Source organism: Henckelia pumila, chromosome 1, assembly GCF_033568475.1.
Source record: "Henckelia pumila isolate YLH828 chromosome 1, ASM3356847v2, whole genome shotgun sequence".
In the NCBI taxonomy this organism is placed as follows: domain Eukaryota; kingdom Viridiplantae; phylum Streptophyta; class Magnoliopsida; order Lamiales; family Gesneriaceae; genus Henckelia; species Henckelia pumila.
This window is the reverse complement of record NC_133120.1, coordinates 17000437-17021613: the sequence shown is the minus strand read 5'-3', so window position 1 is coordinate 17021613 and position 21177 is coordinate 17000437.

The following is a 21177-nucleotide window of genomic DNA, read 5'->3' as shown; positions in this document are numbered from 1 at the left end:
TGGAACACTTCGTGAATCTCCGAAAGATCGTGTGGCAAGGCCAGACGATAAGCCACATCCCCAACCTTTTCGAGAATCTCGAAAGGACCAATAAATCTAGGTGTCAGCTTACCCTTGCGACCAAACCTCATCACCTTCCGAAAAGGTGACACACGCAAGAAAACATGCTCCCCTACCTCAAAATGAAGTGGCCTGTGGTGAGTGTTCACGTAGCTAGCCTGTCGATCCTGGGTTGCCTTAATCCTTCGTCGGATTAACTCTACTGCATCAATCATTTGCTGAATCATCTGAGGAACCTCAACCTGTCGCTCGCCAACCTCGTCCCAAAACAAATGTGTACGACAACGACGTCCATAATGAGCCTCAAATGGTGCCATGCCAATGCTGCGATGGAAACTATTGTTGTAGGCAAACTCCACCAAGGGTAAATGATCATGCCACGCTGGAACAAAATATATCACCGCCGCGTAAAGCATATCCTCTAGAGTGTGAATAGTACGCTCCGACTGTTCGTCCGTCTCTGGATGATAAGCCGTACTCAAGCTCAAAGTAGTACCAAGGGCTCGCTGGAAACTACCCCAAAATATCGAGGTGAATCTCGGATCTCTATCGCTGACAATGCTCAACGAAATCCCATGCAATCGAACAATCTCCCGCACATACAATTGTGCCATCCTATCAAAGGTGTAATCGTGGTTATAGGGAAGAAAATGCGCTGACTTTGACAACCGATCCAGGACAACCCAACTAGCATCACAATTCCTGGAAGACATAGGCAAGTGGGTGACAAAGTCCATCGTCACATTCTCCCACTTCCATTCAGGAATCTCTTAGCTGTGAAGTAACCCTTCGGGTCGTCTAAACTCTGCTTTGACTTGCTGACACACAAGGCATCGGGACACAAACTGATAGACACTGCGCTTCATTCCTTTCCACCAAAATCGAGTGCGAAGATCCTTATACATCTTCATGCTGCCTGGATGTACACAGAATCGACTGCGGTGAGCTTGCGATAAGATCTCATCCCTCAAAGTAGAATCCTCGGGTACCACAACTCGACCAGAAACACACAACAGACCGTCTCTCTGCAAATGGAAACCAGAAGTATTATCACCCTCATCCAAACGGGTTAACTTTTGCTTCTTCAGATCAGAATTCTGAGCTTCCCGGATTCGTCGATACAATGCTGGCTCTGCAAGCAAAGAAGAAACACGAATCCCTTGTTGTTCTTTCTTATGACGAAATGTGAATCCTGAAGAACAACACTCTTCCACTGCCTTCCGTACCGAATTGGTATGAAGGGAACTCGCATAGACTTTGCGACTAAGCGCATCAGCAACAGGATTTGAAGAACATGGATGGTCCTTAATCTCACAGTCATAATCCTTCAACAGATCTATCCAACGACGCTGCCGCATGTTCAACTTAGCCTGAGTGAACAGATACTTCAAACTCTTATGATCGATGAAGATCTCAAATCGTTCTCCGCACAAATAGTGACGCCATATCTTAAGATCAAAGACAATGGTTGCAAGCTCTAAATCATGAACGGGATAGTTCTCCTCGTGAGTCTTCAGCTGTCTGGAGGCATAAGCGATCACGTGGCAATTCTGAGTCAACACACACCCCAAACCCTGGAGAGAAGCATCAGTGAAGACTACAAAACCACTTGTAGTCGGACGTCTCAACTCACGAAAACTGTCTTCACAAGCATCAGACCAAACGAAAGAAATGTCTATCTTCTTAAACTGAGTCAAAGGCTTAGCTATCTGAGAGAAATTCTCCACAAAAAGACGATAGTATCCTGCTAAACCAAGGAAACTACGAATCTCAGAAGCTGTAGTCGGACGTGACCAATTCAAAATAGCCTCTGTTTTCATATGATCAACATATACGCCCTCCTGAGAAATGACATGACCAAGGAACACAACTCGGTCAATCCAGAAGTCACACTTACTCAGCTTCGCGTACAACTGTCTCTCCCTCAAGACCTGCAGTACAGTATAGAGATGGTAGGCATGCTCATCCATGCTGCGAGAATACACCAAAATGTCATCGATGAACACCACCACGAACCTATCCAGAAATTCGTGGAAAACTCGGTTCATCAGATCCATAAAAACAGCTGGAGCATTCGTCAGACCAAACGGCATCACTAGAAACTCATAGTGTCCATACCGCGTACGAAATGCTGTCCTAGGAACATCCTCCTGTCGAACTCGAAACTGATGATACCCAGACCGAAGATCAATCTTCGAATAGACAGAAGTACCCTGCAACTGATCAAAGAGATCATCTATCCGTGGAAGAGGATACTTATTCTTCACTGTCACCTGATTCAACTGACGGTAGTCAATACACAACCGCATCGAACCATCCTTCTTCTTGACAAACAGTACTGGGCTCCCCATGGCGAAACACTAGGTTGAATATAACCCTTATCAAGAAGATCTTGCAATTACTTCCGTAGCTCTTTCATTTCTGACGGTGCCAATCGGTAAGGATTTCTGGAAATCGGTGCAGTCCCTGGCACTAACTCAATGTGAAACTCAATCTCCCTTACTGGTGGCAAACCTGGAATCTCCTCCGGAAATACATCTGGAAAGTCACAAACCACTGGTATCTCTCGGATATCTGGTTTAGTGACCCTTACCCGGATCACCTACTAAACAGAACTTAGGCATGCAATTAACTTAATTAAACAGATATCAGAATAAAACTGCGGAATCCATAAACAATATACAATCCCAAGTAAAGGAATCTGTAATTTATCCAATATTATACAACCAAATCGAATAGCTGTATAAACCCAAACAACAGTAATAAAACCTAAGCGAAGCTCCAGCCGGCCAACCGCTGACTAGCCCCTCCTGGATCCACCCTCCTCGTCCAATCGCAAACCTGCCCCATGGAATAGGGTGTCCAGAAAATACAGAGTACGAGACGTGAGCATAAAACGCTCAGTGCGAGAGTATGAGTATATATGCATGCAAAGTGAACTCCCTATAGACTCGAGGTCAAGGATCAGATAACAGAGACAGACCGGGCCCTGGTATGTAGCACGCTGTGCCGTCGCTTCAGGAGGTGGCTCCCATACCGAGATAACCGTGGATACGCCGGACCCAAATCGATGGAAGTCCATCCACTAACAGGATAGGGTACAACCCTACTAACAGACATCTCGAAAGAGATACAACAAGATGCAAATGAATGCAGCATAATATCATGGCATATAAATCATGCAGTCACATAATACATGCATACTCAGTCAGGATATCTCGAACAATACTTTCGTACCTCAAAACAGTGCAAGCTCTACCAACTCTAGGTCCATGCCTATAGTCTGCTCTACACTGCCAAATGATACTACTATCATTAAAGTGCTCTAAAAGCCTTAACTAAGCTATTGCATACTCCTAAATATTTATAGGAAGCAAAAGCTATACCTTCGTCCGTCGTTAGCCATTTGATGTCGATGCCTCCAGAACTTGGGCACAACTCCGCTACGACTACCGAACGCCTCGCCGACCTCCGGACCAAGTCTAAGAAGACTAGAACAGCTCCAAAAGGACTAGAAGGGAAAGGAGAACTCGGAATTGGCAAATGAAAGTGAAGCCTCGGCCTTCTATTTATAGACAACGATCGGAACTTCCGATCCTTGATCGTAACGTCCGAACCTCGATCGGAACGTCCGATCCTGCCATCGGAGCTTCCGAAGATCCTGATCTGCCACGTGTCAAAATATTACTTGTTGACTCCGGATAGGGGTGATCCGAGCTTCCGGTCCTGATCGGAGCTTCCGATCTTGCCACACGTCATGCCTGACGTAATACCGATCGGAGCTTCCGATCCCGTTCGGAGCTTCCGATCCTGATCGGAGCTTCCGATCTCACCTTCGGAGCTTCCGAACTCTACCCAAGTAATTATGATTAATCCCTTAATTACTAATTTGATTACGGGCTACTACATCTGGCTCTCCTAAGGATGCGTCAATGGCATAGATAAGGTAGTCTTCCCCGCCAGACTCTAAAGCACGCCGGGCCTTCAGAGCTGAAACCACTGGCATCGGGGGTCGCGCTCCCTCACCATATAAATACCATGACTCATCATCCTCTGGACGAAACTGAACAAACCTCTGATAGCAATCCACTATCGCTCGGTAGGTAGTCAATAGATCTATCCCAATGATGCAATCGAAATCTTCCATCGCTAGAATCATCAGGTTACCACTAAGCTGATGTCCCTCGAAATCCAAAACACAACCCACAACTAGACGCTTGGCTAAAACCTCGCTCCCCATAGGAGTAGAAACCACTAGCAACACGCCTAAAAGAATAAATGGCAATCTATACTTCTTTGCAAAACGTGCTGAGACAAAAGAATGCGATGCACCGATATAAATCAAAACAAATGCAGGAAAACCACACAAACTACAGGTACCTGCGATCATCCGATCACTGTCAGCCTCTGCCTGTTCATGATTATGCACAAAGACCTGACCCTGGGCACGTGGCGCTGCTGAAAAGGTGGCTGGTGGTACTGAGGTGGATGAACAGATGCCTGAGAACCTTCGAAACCACTCACTGCCCCAATCAGCATAGGACAATCTCTCTTCATGTGACCCTCCCGGCCACACTTGAAACATGCAGTGGTCGATCGATCACACTGCCCTGGCGGATGTCTGCGTCTGCACTGACGACAACGGTTCGGCCTTTGACCACCAAAGTTATGCACTCCACCAGATCCAGAGGAAGAAGAAGAAGTACCTCCTGGCTTCTTGAAGGATTGCCCCCTAGGGCCCAAAGCACTAGCAATCGCTGACCTGGAAGAATAAGAGTAAAGCCCCCTGTTCTTCCGAATACTGTCCTCGGCCTGGCGACAACGGTCCACCAAATCCTCGTAACCATCTGATGAATATCAGGGTTCAACCCTTGAAGAAAATGATCAAACTTCGCCATAGAACTATCAGCAACATGAGGACAAAAAGGTAGCAGATCAAACTGGTACTCCTCGATCGTCATCGTCCCCTGTCGCGGACTCAACAACTCACTGGCTTTCGCCTGACGAAGAGCTGGAGGATAATACAGTCTCTGATAAGCAGTACGAAACTCAACCCAAATAGCTGCACCTCTAGCTACTATGAATAGTGCAGAAGTAGATCTCCACCACTTCCTTGCTCTGCCTTCAAGCATAAAGGCTAGAATCTCCATCCTATCCTCAGCCGTCCAACGGAACTCCTGGAAGCACTGCTCCATCCTCTCAAGCCAATCCTCCACCTCTTCAGCTGTCTCACCACCCGTCAAAGGCTTCGGGCTAACCCCCTTGAATCTGCGCATACTCACTCTCTTGCGCTCCTCTGGCTGACCACGATGACGTCTACGATCATCTGGATCGCCCCAACGACCGTCGCCTCCACTATCGTGGCTCTCATCGTAATCTTCCATCTGTTATATAAGAACAGATAATTACTTAATCCGCTTTACAATATTCCCAGTGCAATGCGTTGCTCTGATACCAAAAATGTAGTGACCCAACCCGGATCCACTACCTAATCAGAGTTACAGTAAAAGCGCACGCAATAAAAGATTAAAGCGTAAAGTGCGGATAATTAAAATACAACAAATCCAATCGGCAGAATAGAACCGACGATATCACAATTGTATAAGTACTGTTATACAACCAAATCGAAGGTTCAGGGTAAATAAATCCCTACCCTCTACAACCTCACACCTCCCAAGCTCAATCCTGCTGAGAGCCGCCTGGACCGTCCAGCCTCAAACCTGCCCCGCCACAAGGTACAAAACGAATACCCAAACACAGGGGCGTGAGCTAGAACGCTCAATACGAAGCAATGAAATAAATACAAATATGCGCACACAAATGATTTAAAACTCAAGTGAAAACACTTGCTCATGGCACCGAAAATATACAGTACCGGCTCGAGAGCGACTCCGCGGGGTACTCGTATATCCTATATCAGGGCTGAGCCAACCCCATCCTGACCCAAATCCAAAACATGATACAAGCCTCATGTGGAAGCTGTCATACCTGACTCGAGTCCAAAATGAGATCATTGTTCCCTATGGAGACTGTCAATGACTCACATCTCTTCGGATGCAGTCACACGTAAAATCATGTATGTGCTAAGATGGTAATGAAAGAGTGGGTGCCCGGTGAGCCAACTTGTGGCTAAGGGCTTTGATGACTCTATGTATAAACAATCTTTTGTTTAATATAATTTACACTTTTATAAATGGCAATGACTTTATCTTTCTTCATATTATTATGTTGTGACATACTATAAGATGTTTAGATGAAGACCTTGAATATACTATAGTGTATGTAAGATGTGGTGGCACATGGGGATGATTATCATGAAACACATCTTATAGTCACTGTATATTCTAAACAGTTCCTAGTCGATTGAGCCGTCCGTGAATAAGGATAAGGATCGCTCGAGATTGAGACTAGCATTTGTGATGCCGAGTACCACGTTTCATTGGTATGGAACATAGAGATGTTCAAAGCATGCAAATGGATATTTATACGATGAATGATCGAACTACCCTATCTGGACTTTCCAAGTGGTTATCACTTATCGAGTGGATAAAGTCCGCGGTTTTGGTTGTACACCATTAGTCCTTACTACTTGAAACATCATTGAGACTCTATAAGCTAGTACTGTGCTTTGACTCGTTTACCGACTCTATTGGGGTCATCAGGTGTCGGGATTGGGTACAGTTACGACACATATAGGAGTCGATGCTTTGTTGTCAAGGATTCACCACATACTTGCGAGTGTGGATATCCTATGCAATCTGAGGAGATATTAGTGTGACGAATCTCTGGCCAGAGTACATGATGTGTTTTAAGAAATGGTTTCTTAGTAGCACATGCGATGTCACTATTTGATCTTCAGGATGTATTGCATAGTTATCGAATCTCGAACGACTCTCGATTTACCAATGGTTGTTGATTCGATCGGGATATATGGATGAAGGGACCGTACTGTACGCTAACCAAAATCTATTGGTTCTTGCAGACACTATCAGTGATACCTAGGGAATCATGGGGCGATGTTGCTAGGCGCTCTTACCATGATTCGATGGGCAATCGGAAATTGTTGTTCCGAGTCACAAGGAGTTGTGAGCCCACGGCTAGCTGTATCCCTGAACCATTGAGGGTCACACAAGTAATGGATTTTTAATCCCCGTTGAGATAGTTAAATTTAATGAACAAAGAAGTAGGACTTCTTATATCAGAGTAGAGGAGTAAGATTTCCTAAAATGACATAGGGATGGGCATTTTTGTAAATCACTGAATTCGGATTCAGAAAATTTATCTTGACTTTAAAAGATGCAGAAATGGTTTCTGTGCACATTGGTGAAATTGGTTTATCAATCTGAGTCACGATGAATTTTATATTAATTTTTGAACATGCGGGCTTTGCTTGTCATGCTTGAACTTATGACTATTGGGCCCTAAGCTGTTAACATCCCACATTATAAATAAGTTATTGCAGTACAGAAATTAGACAACGGAGGCTCACAATTTTCGAAAACCCTAGCTGTGTGTTTTAAAAGTGGCCGCCCCCCCTTCTCCTCTCTCTGCTCGAAAAATTCCAGCATGTGAATTTTGAATTTGCAGTCTGGTTTAACGGATCAAATTCGTTAAGTCTCTTCGTAGAAACTTCTGATAGATTTTCTAGTGCAATCTATCAGAGGGATTAAATTTCCGTTCGTGGACCTGATTGAAGAATTGTTCGTCCATCAGTTCCTGGGATATACAACAAGAGCAGAGTAATCTGTTGGTGTCCATAATATCGTTTCGAGATTCAAGGTAAAAATTTAATTGTGATTTAATTTTTACACGCACAATTTAATCGTAAAGTTTTGATACCCATGATATGGAATTGTTCCATATAAAATTTTTAAACTTCCGCTGCACCGGGTATCAATTCTGATTGATCTGATCACCGTTCTCTAACAGTGGTATCAGAGCCAGGTTGCTCAGATCAAGCGATTAAATTAATCGATTGTACAAATATTTTTAAGCCTCGGTGTTTTGAAACAAAATAAATTTTTTAAAATAAATATTTTTTTTTTCGGGCAAAACACGGGCAGCGATGGTCGCTGCCCAGGGCAGCGAACGCCGCTGCCCAGCGCAGCTCTGGGTGCTCAGCGCACGGCGCTGCCCAGGGCAGCGATCGTCGCTGCCCAAGGGGCAGCGACGGGCTGCCCGGCTCGAGCCCCTTTGGGGCGCGGGCTGCCCGGGATCGTCCCAGGCGGCCCGGGAAAAATTAATTTTTTATTTTAAATTAAAATTTTAATATGTTAAAATTCTATTTTTGGTCCGATTGAAAATTGTTTTTGATTGGTCCACGAGGCGTCGGATCGAATTGTTCGAGTCCGAAAATTTTAAAATTGATTTTTGGATAAATTTGAATTTTTGGAAAATTTATAGATTTTATCCGTTAAATAAGATTTTATGAAATTAATTATTTTTGATACAATTGATGATAAGATATGATCTTATGGAAATATTGAGTAAAATATGATTTTATTGATAAAAAGATAAAATATGATTTTATATGTAAAATAAGATTTTATATATGGAATATGATTTTATCCTTTTAAATTTAATTGTCATTGCATGTTATCCAATAAATTAATTTTGAATTAAATATTATTGGATAAGGATGATCGATTGCCATGACCAATTTTATAGGTGTATGTTAGGAATTTACATTTGTTTTTATTGTTGTTGGATTTATTAATGGGTCTGGTTTATGGCCCAATATGAATTGTCATATGTAATAAAAGTGGGCCTGGTTTATGGCCCGTTCCCACCCCTTAAAATGTATCCCCTACTTGTCATAGTTATTTATTGTAAATACATTAGACTTAGTGGGAGATGAAGATTTGAAGACGGAGGTGGGCCCAGCAGACAATAAAGACTGAAGAAATGTAAATTGGAAGCTCAATGTAATAGGATTGCATTGCATACCTGCATATTACCTAGGATTGGACTTAGACTCGTGATTGGCAACCATGGGTCGATTAGAAATGGAATCGATCATCCTATATAATATATGATATTATCGTTGTATGCATGTTTTAGACTAAATTGTATGAATCCCGCAAGCATACAAATTTTAAATGATGAGACAAATTTTCAAAATTAAAATCCCTCATTTTAAATATGATTTAAAATTGATATCAAGATAAATAAAAGAAATTTAAATATTGTTTAAATGTTCCTACCTTCCATCAACGATCAATGTATGAGATGATACCCGCGGATACGGTCCGGCTCATATTATTGGGGGGGCCCGTTCGTCGAAAAGCTGTACATTGGATCGACACATGTTGTTAGTTGGGTGGAACTCCCATGGGATCGGCTCATATTATTGGGGGATCCACATGGCGACCGTCCATCACAACTTAATATTGATGGGTCATCTTGACATGTCACAATAAACGGCGTCATATTATTGGGCCCTTATTGGACATGAGGTAAAAACGTGGAGGTTGCTTTGGAAGCAATTGGGCTCTACCTTTTGAAAATTATGGTTGGCTGATATTATTCGGGACCATAGTTTGTCAATTGGACTCCATGTTCCCACTAAGGAAAACAGTTTCCCGTTTTCACTAGAGGGTAGTGAAATCGTTAAAATAGTGGGAGTGAGATTCATAAAATAAATTTCGCCTATTTTATGTCTTAGTAAATTAATTAAACAATCACTGATTATTGTCTGTTTCTTTTCAGTATTTCATAAGATGAATTCGCGCAATCCACTATTCTCTATTCTCGAACAAAATAAACTGACTGGCGCAAACTATAAGGAATGGTTCCGTAAGTTGAAGATTGTCTTGACCTCGGAGAAGATGCTCTACGTGTTAGAAAAATCTCCTCCGAAGGAAGCACGAGCTGACATAAGTCCGGAAGAGTTGGCCAAACTTGATACATGGTGGGACCATGATATCAAGGCCAAATGCTATATGCAAGCCTCGATGTCTGATGAACTCCAGAGGCGATTTGAGGATACCGTGAATGCTGCTGACATTCACGTACAACTCAAGGAACTTTTTGGGGCTCAATCGAGAGCTGAAAGGTTCGCTACTGTAAAAGAGCTAATGATGTGTCGCATGCGTGAAGGGACTTCGGTCCGTGATCATGGGGTACGCGTGATTTGGCTCATACAGAAGTTGGTAACGCTTGATTTGGTGTTGGAGCATGAACTAAATGTGGACTTATTACTTCTCTCTCTTCCTTCTTCGTTTGACGGATTTTTGGTGAATTTCAATATGAACAAGATAGAGGCCTCCCTTGAAGAGATGGTCAATATGCTTGTAACATATGAAGCCACTTTAAAGAAGGATAAACCAGTTCTCTTGGTGGGATCCTCTTCTTCTGCTAAGAAGGGGCCAAGTACAAAGGGTAAGAAACGTTCTGCCCCACCCAAGAAAATCGGACCCGAGAAGAAGAACAAGACAAAGGCTTCAAACATGGAAAAGTCCAAGGATGTTTGCCATCACTGCAAGAAACCCGGTCATTGGAAACGTAACTGCATGGAATATCTAGAGCAGTTGCGAACTGCAAAGGGTATGTTCTATATTGAAATAAATGTTTCACTTAATACTACTTCTTGGGTATTGGATACCGGATGTGGATCTCACATTTGCAGGTGATGAAAAGAAGTCGCAAGCTTAGAATGGGTGAGACCCAGCTGAGGCTCGGAAATGGTTCTAGAGTTGAAGCTAAAGCTGTGGGAGATGTTTATTTAATTTTGCAGAACGATTTTAAGTTACTTTTGAGAGATGTTTTATTTGTTGCAGATTTGATTAAAAACATTATTTCTGTTTCTATGCTTGATAGAGATGGTTTTTCTTGCAATTTTGTGAATGGGATTTGCAATATTTACAAGAATGCATGTTTGATTGGAAATGGACAACTTGAAAACGATCTATATAACTTAAAATTAAAAGACGTTCCAATAAATTATGTTCATAAACCGGTAACAACAAACAAAAGGAAAATCGATAGTCAAAACCCGGCAAACCTTTGGCATGCTAGGCTAGGTCATATTTCCTCAAGGAGGATGAACAAGCTAGTGGGAGAGGGCATGTTTGATATGTCTGATATTAACTCTCTACCTACTTGTGAGTCCTGCCTGAAAGGAAAAATGACTAAATCTCCTTTTAAGGGGAAACCTGAGCGTAGTCAAAATCTGTTGGATTTGATCCATACAGATGTTTGTGGTCCATTTAGAATTGGTACTCAATTTGGCCACACCTACTTCATTACCTTTACTGATGATTATTCAAGGTATGGGTATTTATATTTAATGAAATATAAGTCTGAAGCATTTGAAAAGTTCAAAGAATTCAAGGCTGAAGTAGAAAACAAGCTAGGTAAAAGTATTAAAGCACTTCGATCGGATCGAGGTGGAGAATACTTAAGTACCGAGTTTTTGGACTATCTGAAAGAGAATGGGATTCTCTCTCAGTGGACTCCTCCTATGACACCACAGCTGAATGGTATATCGGAGCGTCATAATCGAACTTTGTTGGACATGGTTCAATCCATGATGAGCTTCATTGAGCTTCCACCTTCGTTTTGGGGCTACGCGCTTGAAACGGCGGTGTTGTTGTTGAACAACGTCCACACCAAAGCAGTGGACAAAACACCATACGAGTTATGGAATGGCAAAGCTCCTAAGTATTCGTACTTGAGGATTTGGGGATGTCCTGCTTACGTGAAGCAAACAGTGGGAGATAAGTTGGATAGTCGATCCACCTTATGTTATTTTGTAGGGTATCCGAAGAATTCAATCGGATATTATTTATATCATCCTACTGAAACAAAAATGTTTGTTTCAAGGAATGCCACCTTCTTGGAGAAGGAGTTCTTATTGGATAAGAAAGGCGAGATGATGGAACTCGAAGAAATTCGAGAAGAACCCGAAATACAAAATAATGATCCCATACCTCAAGAATCTTCAGCGGACACGCCTATACCTAGAAGATCCGAGAGGACTTCTAGACCTCCTATTCGATATGGTCTTTTTCTTGAAGGGGATCAAGATGAACCCGACGTTGGATGTGATCCAAGAAACTTCAAGAAAACAATTTCTGATGTGGATTCAAATTTATGGCTTGAAGCTATTCAGTCGGAAATAGATTCGATGCATACAAACCAAGTTTTGTCTTTAGTAGATCCTCCCGATGGAATTGTTCCAATAGGGTGTAAATGGATCTACAAGAGAAAGCTTGGGCCTGATGGTAAGGTATTGACCTACAAGGCACGATTGGTGGCGAAAGGTTATTCTCAAAGACAAGGAGTTGACTATGATGAAACCTTTTCACCAGTTGCAATGTTCAAGTCCATAAGAATCCTTATTGTCATAGCTGCTTGGTATGACTATGAGATATGGCAAATGGATGTGAAGACTGCATTTCTTAATGGAAACATTAAGGAAGAGATCTATATGACGCAGCATGAGGGATACACATCCATGGGAAGCGAGCATAAGGTATGCAAGCTTCAGAGATCAATCTATGGTCTCAAACAAGCATCAAGAAGTTGGAACCAGAAATTTGATGAAACAATAAAGGATTTTGGTTTCATCAAGAACCCGGAGGAACCATGCGTGTACAAGAAAGTAGTTAAGGATGCTGTGACATTCTTAGTACTTTATGTTGATGACATCTTACTCATTGGGAATGATGTAGGGATGTTGCAGTCAACAAAGATATGGTTATCAGGTAGATTCTCGATGAAGGATTTGGGTGAGGCATCCTATATTCTAGGGATACAGATCTAAAAGAATGATAGGACTCACTCAATCAACTTACATCGAAACCACATTGAAAAGGTTTTCAATGGATGGGTCCAAGAGAGGACATCTACCTATGTTTCATGGAGTTTCTCTATCCAAGTCTATGTGTCCCAAGACTGATGAAGAGATAGAGAAAATGACACATGTACCATATGCGTCAGCCATAGGTAGTATCATGTATGGGATGATATCTACCAGACCGGATGTAGCATTTGCTCTGAGTGTCACGAGCAGATATCAAGCTAATCCCGGTCAAATGCATTGGAAAGCCGTGAATGACGTTCTTAAGTACTTACGAAGGACTAAGAATACGTTCATGGTATATGGAGGAAGAGAACTGAAATTGGAAGGCTATACCGACTCTAGCTTCCAAAGTGATGTGGATGACTCGAAGTCAACCTCTGGATTTGTGTTCATGCTCAATGGCGGTGCTGTCTCTTGGAAGAGTTCCAAGCAGGACACCACAGCGGATTCCACCACTGAGGCAGAATACATTGCGGCATCAGCTGCTCCTAAAGAGGCCGTTTGGATGAGGAATTTCTTCCAAGAGGTGGGCGTCATTCCTGAAGTTGTTGGTCCAGTCCTGGTGTACTGTGACAACACGGGTGTCGTTGCTCAGGCAAAGGAACCAAGGTCTCATCAAAGATCCAAACACGTACTGAGGAAATACCACATCATCCGGGAGATCGTGGAAAGGAGACATCACTGTCGAGAGAGTGTCCTCTGCAGACAATATCGCTGATCCACTTACTAAGCCCTTGCTAGGACCATTATTTGACAAACATCGCGAAGCAATGGGTCTACGTAGTATGACTAGTTGGCTTTAGGGCAAGTGGGAGATTGAAAGAGTGGGTGCCCGGTGAGCCAACTTGTGGCTAAGGGCTTTGATGACTCTATGTATAAACAATCTTTTGTTTAATATAATTTACACTTTTATAAATGGCAATGACTTTATCTTTCTTTATATTATTATGTTGTGACATACTATAAGATGTTTAGATGAAGACCTTGAATATACTATAGTGTATGTAAGATGTGGTGGCACATGTGGATGGCTATCATGAAACACATCTTATAGTCACTGTATATTCTAAACAGTTCCTAGTCGATTGAGCCATCCGTGAATAAGGATAAGGATCGCTCGAGATTGAGACTAGCATTTGCGATGCCGAGTACCACGTTTCATTGGTATGGAACATAGAGATGTTCAAAGCATGCAAATGGATATTCATACGATGAATGATCGAACTACCCTATCCGGACTTTTCAAGTGGTTATCACTTATCGAGTGGATAAAGTTCGCGGTTTTGGTTGTACACCATTAGTCCTTACTACTTGAAACATCATTGAGACTCTATATGCTAGTACTGTGCTTTGACTCGTTTACCGACTCTATTAGGGTCATCAGGTATCAGGATTGGGTACAGTTATGACACATATAGGAGTCGATGCTTTGTTGTCAAGGATTCACCACATACTTGCGAGTGTGGATATCCTATGCAATCTGAGGAGATATTAGTGTGACGAATCTCTGGCCAGAGTACATGATGTGTTTTAAGAAATGGTTTCTTAGTAGCACATGCGATGCCACTATTTGATCTTCAAGATGTATTGCATAGTTATCGAATCTCGAACGACTCTCAATATACCAATGGTTGTTGATTCGATCGGGATATATGGATGAAGGGACCGTACTGTACGCTAACCAAAATCTATTGGTTCTTGCAGGAACTATCAGTGATACCTAGGGAATCATGGGGAGATGTTGCTAGGCGCTCTTACCATGATTCGATGGGCAAGTCGGAAATTGTTGTTCCGAGTCACAAGGAGTTGTGAGCCCACGGCTAGCTGTATCCCTGAACCATTGAGGGTCACACAAGTAATGGATTTTTAATCCCCGTTGAGGGGATGGGCATTTTTGGAAATCACTGAATTCGGATTCAGAAAATTTATCTTTACTTTAAAAGATGCAGAAATGGTTTTTGTGCACATTGGTGAAATTGGTTTATCAATCTGAGTCACGATGAATTTTATATTAATTTCTGAACATGCGGGCTTTGCTTGTCATGCTTGAACTTATGACTAATGGGCCCTAAGCTGTTAGCAGCCCACATTATAAATAAGTTATTGCAGTACCGAAATTAGACAACGGAGGCTCACAATTTTCAAAAACCCTAGCTGTGTGTTTTAAAAGTGGCGGCCCCCCCTTTCTCCTCTCTCTGCTCGAAAAATTCCAGCCTGTGAATTTTGAATTTGCAGTCTGGTTTAACGGATCAAATTCGTTAAGTCTCTTCGTAGAAACTTCTGATAGATTTTCTAGTGCAATCTATCAGAGGGATTAAATTTCCGTTCGTGGACCTGATTGAAGAATTGTTCGTGCATCAGTTCCTGGGATATACAACAAGAGCAGAGTAATCTGTTGGTGTCCATAATCTCGTTTCGAGATTCAAGGTAAAAATTTAATTGTGATTTAATTTTTTACACGCACAATTTAATCCTAAAGTTTTGATACCCATGATATGGAATTGTTCCATATAAAATTTTTAAACTTTCGCTGCACCGGGTATCAATTCTGATTGATCTGATCACCGTTCTCTAACAGGTAAAACATGCTAAAACATGATAAAGAATATAGCAAATACTCATGCAACATACATGAAAATATATCATGCCGGCTATCTCGGTCAGTAATTATGTACCTCTAACACTGCTGGACAAACCTAGCTCCACTGGCCTATACTCCAAGCCTACTAGTCCAGTCTACTGCTACTACAATGAAAATATCCATGCATCAACAATAAAGCTCTAAAAGCCTTAACTAAGCTAAAGCGTACTCCTAAATATTTTTAGGATGCCAAAGTTATACCTGCGTCCGTCGTTAGCCCTTTGCTGTCGATAGCCTCAAAACTAGTCCATAGCTCCGCAACAACGTCTAGATCACTAAGCCACTTCCGGAATACCGATAGGACACCTAGATCTCCCTAGATCTGAGTTAGAAGGCTTAGGGATCAGAGAGAAGAGAGGGAATTGGTGTGAGAAATGAGCATCTCGAACCCTATATTTATAGGTGACGTTCGGAACGTTCGATCACGATCGGAACTTCCGATCGCCCCTTTGGAGCTTCCGATCGCCCGATATTATGTCAGCCATGATGTCACCTTGCTGACGTAACCGATGATGTGTGCCCTGAGTCCGATCGGAGCTTCCGATCTCGCCGACAGAGCTTCCGATCTCGATCGGAGCTTTCGATCCTGACTTCGGAGCTTCCGATCCACTTCGGAACCTCCGAACTCCTCTTCGGACCGTCCGATCTACCTTGGAATAGTTAGGTACATTTTATTAATTAATTACCTTAATTACCTCGATTAATTGCGGGTTACTACATGTCCTCTCTTGGACTCATCCATAAAAAACCTTTTCAATATGGTGTCGATGTAGGTTGCTTGAGTGAGTTCTATCATTCTCTTAGATCTATCTCTATAGATCTGTATTCCAAGAATATAAGACGCCTCACCCAAATCCTTCATCAAGAATCTACCTGATAACCATATCTTTGTTTACTGCAACATCCCTACATCATTCCCAATGAGTAGGATGTCATCAACATAAAGTACTAATAATGTCACAGCATCCTTAACTACTTTCTTGTACACGAATGGTTTCTTCGGGTTCTTGATGAAACCAAAATCCTTTATTGTTTCATCAAATTTCTGGTTCCAACTTCTTGATGCCTGTTTGAGACCATAAATTGATCTCTGAATCTTGCATACCTTATGCTCGCTTCCCATGGATGTGAATCCCTCGGGCTGCATCATATAGATTTATTCCTTAATGTTTCCATTAAAAAATGCAGTCTTCACATCCATTTGCCATATCTCATAGTCATACCAAGCTGCTATGGCATTAAGGATTCTTATGGACTTGAACATTGCGACTGGTGAAAAGGTTTCATCATAGTCAACTCCTTGTCTTTGAGTATAACCTTTTTCTACCAATCGTTCCTTGTATGTCAGTACCTTACCATCAGGCCCAAGTTTTCTCTTGTAGATCCATTTACACCCTATTGGAACAATTCCATCAGGAGGATCTACTAAAGACCAAACTTGGTTTGTATGCATCGACTCTATTTCCGACTGCATAGCTTCAAGCCATAAATTCGAATCCGCATTAGAAATTGCATCCTTGAAATTTCTTGGATCACATCCAATGTCGGGTTCATTTTGATCCCCTTCAAGAAGTAGACCATTTCGAATAGGAGTTCTAGAAGTCCTCTCGGATCTTCTAGAAAGAGGTGTGTCGTTTAATGGTTCCTGAGGTATGGGATCGTTATTTTGTATCTCTGGTTCTTCTCGAATTTCTTCGAGTTCCATCATCTTGCCTTTCTTATCAAGTAAGAACTCCTTCTCCATGAAGGTGGCATTCCTCGAAACAAACACTTTTGTTTCAGTAGGATGATAGAAATAATATCCGATTAAATTCTTCGGATACCCTACAAAATAACATAAGTTGGATTGACTATCCAACTTATCTCCCACTGTTCGCTTCACGTAAGCAGGACATCCCCAAATCCTTAAGTACGAATACTTAGGGGCTTTGCCATTCCATAACTCGTATGGAGTTTTATCCACTGCTTTAGTGTGGACATTGTTCAACAACAATACCGCCATTTCAAGCGCATAGCCCCAAAACGAAGGTGGGAGCTCAGTGAAGCTCATTATAGATCGAACCATGTCCAACAATGTTCGATTGCGATGCTCCGAAACACCATTTAGCTGAGGTGTCATAGGAGGAGTCCACTGAGAGAGAATCCCATTCTCTTTTAGATAGTCCAAAAACTCGGTACTTAAATATTCTCCACCTCGATCCGATCGAAGTGCTTTAATACTCTTACCTAGTTTGTTTTCTACTTCAGCCTTGAATTCTTTGAACTTTTCAAATGCTTCAGACTTATATTTCATCAAATATAAATACTCATACCTAGAATAATCATCAGTAAAGGTAATGAAGTAGGTGTGACCAAATTTAGTACCAATACTAAATAGACCGCAAACATCTGTATGGATCAAATCCAACAGATTTTGACTACGCTCAGGTTTTCCTTTGAAAGGAGATTTAGTCATTTTTCCTTTTAGGCAGGACTCACAAGTAGGTAGGGAGTTAATATCAGACATATCAAACATGTTCTCTCCCACTAGCTTGTTCATCCTCCTTGAGGAAATATGACCTAGGCTAGCATGCCAAAGGTTTGCCGGGTTTTGACTATCGTTTTTCCTTTTATTTTTTGTTGCCGGTTTATCAACATAATTAATTGGTACGTCTTTTAATTTTAAGTTATATATATCGTTTTCAAGTTGTCCACATCCAATCAAACATTCAATCTTGTAAATATTGCAAATCACATTCACGAAATTGCAAGAAAAACCATCTCTATCAAGCATATAAACAGAAATAATGTTTTTAACCAAATCTAGCACAAATAAAACATCTCTCAAAAATAACTTAAAATCGTTCTGCAAAACTAAATAAACGTCTCCCACCGCTTTGGCTTCAACTCTAGAACCATTTTCGAGCCTTAGCTGGGTCTCACCCATCCTAAGCTTACGACTTCTTGTCATCACCTGCAAATCATTGCAAATGTGAGATCCACATCCGGTATCCAATACCCAAGAAGTAGTATTAAGTGAAACATTTATTTCAATGTAAAATATACCCTTTGCAGTTCGCAACTGCTCGAGATATACTTTGCAGTTACGTTTCCAATGACCGGGTTTCTTGCAGTTATGACAAACGTCTTCAGATCCGTTCACGTTTGAAGCCTTTGTGCGAGAATTGAGAATAGTGGATTGCGCGAATTCATTGTAATGCAATACTGAAAAGAAATAGACAATAATCATTGATTGCTTAATTAATTTACTAAGACATAAAATATGGCGAGATTTAATTTTATGAATTTCACTCCCACTATTTTAACGATTTAACTACCCTATAGTGAAAACGAGAAACCGATTTCCTTAGTGGGAACATGGAGTCCAATTCCAATAAGAGCCCAATAATATGACGCCTTTTATTGTGACATGTCAAGATGACCCATCAATATTAAGTTGTGATGGACGGTCGCCATGTGGATCCCCAATAATATGAGCCAATCCCATGGGAGTTCCACCCAACTTACAACATGTGTCGATCCAATGTACAGCTTTCCGACGAACGGGCCCCCCCCAATAATATAAGCCAAACCGTGCCCGCGGGTAGCATCTCATACATTGATCGTTGATAGAAGGTAGGAATATTTAAACAATATTTAAATTCCCTTTTGTTTATCTTCATATCAATTTTAAATCATATTTATAATGAGGGATTTTTAAATTTGAAAAATTGTCTCATCTTATCATATTTGTATGCTTGCGGGATTCATGCAATTTAGTCTAAACATTCATACAACAATAATATCATATATTATATTTAGGATGATCGACCCCAAAACTAATCGACCCGTGGTTGACAATCACGAGTCTAAGTCCAATCCTAGGTGATATGCAAGTATGCAATGCAATCCTATTACATTGAGCTTCCAATTTACATTTCTTCGGTCTTTATTGTCTGCTGGGCCCACCTTTGTCTTCAAATCTTTATCTCCCACTAAGTCTAATAAATTTACAATAAATTTCGATGACAAGTAGGGGATACATATTTAAGGTTGGTAACGGGCCATAAACCAGACCCACTTTTATTACAAATGACAAATCAAATTGGTCCATAAACCAAGCCCATTAATAAAACCCAACAACAATAACAAAAACCAAATGTAAATTTCCTAACATACACCTACAAAATTGGTCATGGCAATCGATCATCTTTTATCCAATATTTAATTCAATAATTAAATCATTGGATAACATGCAATGAAAACATAATTAAAAGATAAAATCAAATTTTATCTAATATATACATAAGATCATATCTTATCATCAATTGTACAAAAATAATAAATTTTATAAAATTTAATTTAACGGATAAAATTTATAAATTTTTCAAAAATTCAAATTTATCCAAAAATCAATTTTAAAAATTTCGGACTCAAACAATTTGACCTGATGCCTCGTGGACCAATCAAAAATAATTTTCGATCGGACCAAAAACTAAAATTTCAAAAAATTAAAATTCTAATTAAAAATCAAATTTTAATTTTCCGGGCTGCCCGGGACGTTCCCGGGCAGCCCCGCCTCCACGTGGGATAGGGATGCCCACGTGGAGCTGGGCAGCTCGTCGCTGCCACGGGCAGCGACGATTGCTGCCCGTGTTGCCCTTCAAAAATTTTAATTTAAAATTTTGTTTTGTTTCAAAAAACTGAGGCTAAAAATTTTGTACAATCGATTAATTTTAATCGTTTGATCTGAGAAAAACCTGGCTTTGATACCACTGTTGGAACACGTTTTCAGATCATAGATCTGATATCCGGTGCAGCGAAAGTTTAAAATTTTTTATATGGAACGATTCCATATCATGAGTATCAAATCCTAACGATTAAATTATGCAAGTAAAATAATAATAACAATTAATATTTTACCTCTTCAAGCTATGGCTTGATTATGGACTCCAACAAATTAAATCTGATCTTGTTGTAAATCCAAGGAACTGATGACTTGCTTGATCAATCTCTGAAATTAGGTCCACGTACAGAAAACTAAAACCTTCTGATTGATTGCACTAGAAATCAATCAGATGTTTATCGAAGAGATTAAACAGATTTGATCTGTCAATTCAGAATGTAATTTTTCATAAAAATCACAGACTGAATTCTCTCAAAAAGGGACAGGATTTTCGAAAAACCCTTTAGAATATATTATATGATTTTCAAAAATTGCAAGATGGAATCACTTAGTATTTTCGAAAACTACACACACACATATATATATATATATATATAATTTCTAGACTAGATTAAGTTATAAGTCTATTAGGACACTAACTCCTTAGGGTCCATGATCCATAAATTAAGCCCAACAAGCAAAACCTGTTATTCTAGAAATTAATATAAAATTCATCATTGCTCCAATTGATAAACTGATTTCACCAATATGCACAGAAACCATTTCTGCACCTTTTAAAGTCAAGATAATTTTTCTGAATCCGAATTCAGTGATTTCCAAATATGCCCATCCCTATGTCATTTTAGGAAATTCCACTCCCTTTAGTTTAGAAGTCCAACTTCTCTTTCATTAAATTTAACTATTTAAATTTAACTATTTCAACGGGGATTAGTAATCCATTACTTGTGTAACCCTCAATGGTTCAGGGATACAGCTAGCCGTGGGCTCACAACTCCTTGTGACTCG